A 6,000-nucleotide genomic window follows, 5' to 3' on the forward strand; every position below is an offset into this window, starting at 1 on the left:
TGTTCGTATTTATATTCTTAGGAAATTGACCATTAACTATATTATAACACAAATCTACCTCTAAATATCCCAAATCTGGACTAAATAATCCTCCTCTTTAGAGTGGGAGGTATCTGAGCATATCTGATAGTAATACACTGATGGGTGGTGTATGCACAAGTAGCAGATGCATACATATATGTTTCCTTATGATGTATCATCGTTAAGGACTGGGCAGGAAACTCAAAGATGGAACGACAACTGGAGCACATTGATTAATACTGTCCAAGCTAGTGAGAAACGTCACCCAACATCTGTAGATCTCCAAACGAGGGCTCGACAGGGTTAAGAAAATAGAGTATCAGATATAAAAGTGTGGTTGTAGTCTGTATATCATAGTTATTTAAACGTTCGTGGTCATTACTATCATCTACAACAGTAATAAAAAATAGTTCATAGAAACTAAGGTAATATATAATAACGTCTTGGTGCTCTAGTGGGTATATAGACTTCAAAATCTTGAATTCAAAGGGTTGGACTTACCATCGATATGGAATATGACAGTGAGATTATTAGTGAGTAGACTTGCGATTCAACAAACACTATAAATAATGTAATTAGCCCTAAAAATTTTTGAATACGAAAAGTTGCCATCGCTTTCTTTTTTCATTCACGATAACACCAAAATAGGAATTTTCCCCTTGTAAAAATATGCAATTAACTTGTGTCAATTGGGTAAGTGTCGCTTATTTCTTAGACAAACCAGAAGTTGCATGACATTATTCTTCTGTGACAAAATATCATATATATAGTTCTATAATGCTTTAAGTACCCTTTAAAATGTATGGTATATCTTACCTGACGTTTCATCAATGATATCACAGAATAAAAAAACAAATGAATACGTTTAAAGTTTCCCACGTTTTAAGGCATCGACTGTCTTGTCTTAAGTGTGTATCCATAATTCGATGCAAACTACGAGCTAAAACCTTATTCTATGACGTTTTTCTAGCACTAAAACACAATTTCCATATGTATTCGCGGTATGAAATTCAGAATGGCTTTTGCAGAGATACGTATATTTGCATTGTTAATTGTGGTTTTCCTGGATAGGGAACTTCGGAGACAAGACCGCGTGTTCCACTTTTCGGGAATTGGACGGTTTATTTGTATATTCTAATTTTAAATGCTAGCTATTTATCATGGTTTCACCTGAGTTATTCATATTTTTTAAATCTCTTCGAAATTTGAACGAGCTCAATCGTTCCTTTGATCTCTGAATAATCGTCTAGAATCCAAGTGATGTTAAATATAAACCAATTTATGAGTTTATCATTGAAGCTAATTTCAGAAGTATAAAAAATATGATATCGTTAATGTATGTTGAAAATTTAAGTTAAAAATAATATAGCAAGAGAATATTTAATCCATAATTATTAATTTAATTTATTTAAATTAAACTTTTTAACTAACTTTGACGAATTTCATAAAGTTTACTCCAAAAGGTGCAGACTTATTTTTACTTATCATGAAATAAAAATTAATTATGAATTCAGAAGTACTTGAACAAAATAGTGCTTTCTTTTATTATATCCGTGATCTTTTTACATCTTGCCTCAATTCATGATATAACAAATCGAAAAACCGACCACTACCTGATAATAAGAAAACTCACAAAGGTGAACATAAAAAAATAATGAATTGCAGTTTAACATATTTAGTATATTTTATTTAGAATTCAGAATAACGGGACAATAAAACAATTCGAATTCCGTCAATACGGAAATCCGTCCAACACTCAGGGCTAAATGCCGGGAACAGTGCTATGCAGCTAGCATTCTCTCGGCAAATCCCCCAATCCCAGACTTCTCAATCACAGCCCCGGGAAAGCGGGATTGTACAAGATAACTATTCAAACCTTTTACGCTTCGAGCGTTTTATTTAAATATTTATCTTAGGGTTGTTCGTATAAACTATAACTCGATTTTTTTACATATGTATATATTTTTCAAACTATCTGTCAATTTACCAGATACAAATGCTGTTGAATCCTTAGGGTAATGTTATAGAAATAAATTGCATATAAAGCTATCAAAATTTTTGAATATAGAAAATATAATATCTAATAAAAATAACCGGAAAAGGATACGTTTCTCTTTTTCCTTATTCCATCAAAGTGACGTCTATCAGACATCCTTGGACGTGTGAAGAATTGGAAATATGAATTCCACTAATAAATAAAGTATTGCAAATACACAATATACGAACTTATCGCAACCATAAATAAATAATTTACCTTTATCATCTAGGTATGTATTTCTAAAATGATCGATCGTTTTTGATCGTCGAATATTAAATGATGAAATTATTATAGAATTACCCAAGTGCTACAAATGTTTAGTCTTGGGTAAACAACCTAAGTTTGAAATAGTCAGATAGACGTAGTATCTTGGGATCAAATAACACAAGCTCCTCCTTTAAATAAGAACGAATTGCTGGATTATTTGGTACTACGTTATAGGTTGACTTGTCACTATAATGAATTTAGGTTTAAACTCAATATCAATAAAGGCATTAATATATTGATATAGAACAAGTCTTATGCCGTTTCTCAAATTAGTAACACATCTTCAATCATCAATTAGTATTTCAATTAAGAATGTTTTATTAATGAAATATATTTTATTATACATTTATGAAGCAAAGGTTCAGTTGATGTTATTAAAGAAATAGAACATGCTGATGAGCAACCTCAAGCTTTGATCTAAAATCATACGAATTTAAGCAATTTCAATATGACAGGTTCATAGTTTCAGATTCAGGTATGAAACGTGAGGTCGCTCAAGTTTCCTTAATTGATCTTCATTGGTATTTAAATATCACTGGTCTATATAAAATTTGCCTTTTATATGAAAATGTACTGTATTGATAATATATTTTGCTTATGGGATCTTTCGATGGCCTGGTTGATCTAGTGGTTGATTATGAGACCGGAAATCCATAGGTCCTGAGTTCAAACCCCAGGTTGAGACGATAAATACTATTGGATTTATCAATCATAAAATTCGCAGCAGGCAGGTAGGTTTTTTATGGCATGGGTGGTAAACAGAGTGCGTTGTAAGCCTTTAAGAAAGGTGTAGGCTCTTTTTTAATTATTCACAAGTCGTATCGGTTGCAAAACCCGCTGGCGAAGACTAGTCCCACAGAGTGATTTTACGAGACAGAAAATGCCGTAGAAACTTGAAATTTTTGACAAGAAGTCCACGGAACATCCCCCGTGAGAAATGCCGTAGAAGATCCAGAGTGATCCAATATATCTACGCAAACTCAAAGGATAGTGGGATAGGGCTTGATTGTCGATAATTCGACTCGTACTTCTTTCAATACGTTGAAGATGTTGCTGAGGAGTACGCGTTTAGAGATGGGAGCAGTCCTCAATGCTGGACAACATTGTTGAAATTGGTCAGGACGACATCATCATTATTAAATGTATCCATCGAGCATGACTGATTATTTGTACATAGATAGGCATCTATTTACTTTTTAGTATATTAGATAGCTGGCACATGGAACGATAAGATTTTTATTTCGTTATACATTAAATACTATATAATACATAACATAGAGTTGTCACTTTTCGCTGATATAGGAAAATAGGCCTTACGTTTGTTACTGTCTTTCTGAGAGCCTCGACAATCTTGTTACTAGATTGCAGAAGTGGTTTTAAATCTCATATTAATATAAGGTACCGATCTTAAGGTACATCTTTTAAGACTTTGATCTATAGCTATGTCAGTTTTACACTCTCGCGCCTCAAGTAATGCACTTAAAGTCTTTCCAGTTGTGACAGAATTTATCCATGGTACCATTTGTTCAATAGTTCGTTGAGAAAAGCGACCTTAGTTGGATCGGTCAGGTCGTTAGTACCTCATTTCGCCTCTAACATTGATATTTAACATAATACAACTCTTTCTTACCATTCCATGTGGAACATGAGAAAATAAGCAATTTCTATTTGGTGGTAGAATAGCTGATAAATGTGAATATCCTGTAAACCATCACGAACTGTATTTCATCGCCTTTTGAATCGTGATTACCTTCAACCGAATACAATCACTTACCTAAAGAACCTACTTTAGTTCTCAAAGGTTTGGGTTACGTCACATAATTGGATGCCTAATATGAACGCTCTAATAAACTTAGTTGCCTTAATTGCTTATATCATCAGGTCAGCAAGGCACCTTGTATGATTATTTATAAACACAATAAATCCGTTATATAAATAATACAACAACAACAACAAAAGCTTGCAAATTTCCCACTGCTGGGCTAAGGCCTTTTCTCCCGCTGAGGAAAAGTTTTGGAACATATTCGATCACGATGCTCCAATGCGGATTGGTAGAATAAAATTGCTGGTTTCCTCACGATGTTTTCCTTCACGAGCACGAAATGAATAATTATAAACAAAAATTAAGCACAGGAATATCTAATGGTGCTTGCCTGGGCTTAAACCAGCAATCATCGGTTTAAATACTCACGTTCTAACCACTGGGCCATCTCGCTCTTACAATAAATAATACACTTCAAAATAAATATCGTATTCCTTTGAGGACCGACTGCTGAATAAAATCCAAGCGAAGTATTCACGCAATATCCACACAGCGGAAGCTGCGGCGACAAACTATGTGACGGGAAGGAGCTCGTGATAAATCTCACAGAGTAATATGGATGATAGGTAAATACTAATATTCGGTAATAAACATTTTTATTCTTTGGTCGATTTTCTTGACACGATATTTGGCCAGATGTGGCACAAATACAGATTGAAATAATTTGTTGATATATACACTTAGAAAATAAAAATAAATAATAACCTACCTATATTATTAATGTAATTGTGTAAGTAATTGTCTGTCTATCTGTTGCTCTTTTACGAACAAACCCTTGAACCAAATTTGGAGAAATTTGGAATGAACTTGAACCCAAGGAAGAACATAGGCTTTTATTGCCTGATACATGACAACACCCTGAAACACGAGTGAAGCCGCAGGTGACTACTAGTAAGAATATAGTTAAAGAAATAATAAACGAATTGGATTTTAAAGTGAATTTTCGGCACAGTGACAAGTGAAAATTCGTGGAAGATAAAACTCTAACCATCAAAATAAAAAAAAGACGTTTGAAATTCGAATAAAATATTTTATTTAATAATACACGAGTAGCTGCTAGTTATTTTAATCATTATGTTAATGTGACATCATAATATTTACTAATTTGTTAAATTCCCATGTGTTGTGGGATCTGCTGGTTAAGTGCGCAGTGGCGTGATTCAAGTGATGAAATGTGTTCAGTGTAATTGAGTAAAATGACACTTAGTTTTGGTAATTATTTGTAAATTTAATTAAGTAAAAACTGTATCTCAAATTGTCACTTTTGGTTCTCACATTAACCAATTGTTGCGTACATTTTAGAATTAATTAGTTTTAATAAATTAATTTTAGTATTATTTTTGGAACCTGCGTTGCCCTTGTTCTTAATTGATTAACATTCTAAAATTAAGAAGGAATGAGAACGGTCAATATGAACTTATAAAAAAATGAGTAAGAGGTCGTAAAAGTGCACTGCATCACCAATGATATCTTCATACCTATCATAAATAACATTCAATCATCGGATATATCATGGCCTTTTATTTTCTCTTTTTACCTCGCATTTGCCTGCATGTGCATTTTACCTGATACTAATTGAACCGGAATATCTACAAAAAACCAGTGGTACTTCTCTGCCTCGCCACTTTAGGCATCATCGCGGGATCGCTTGCTTATGGTACTGTGATGCATAGACGGTCGACGATCAACACTGATATAGGCCTTCAAGCTAACTTATCTAGGTTCCCGGGGTATAGTGATTTCTCTACTCCCAGCGACGCTTGCCGTGGGGGTAGAAGATGTTTATACAACCGACGTCATTTCCCCAATTTTCTTTGGCAAAGCAGGTCAGCGGAGGCACTTTTCTCTCAAT

This window comes from Vanessa cardui, chromosome 14 (genome assembly GCF_905220365.1).
Source record: "Vanessa cardui chromosome 14, ilVanCard2.1, whole genome shotgun sequence".
Lineage (NCBI taxonomy): Eukaryota > Metazoa > Arthropoda > Insecta > Lepidoptera > Nymphalidae > Vanessa > Vanessa cardui.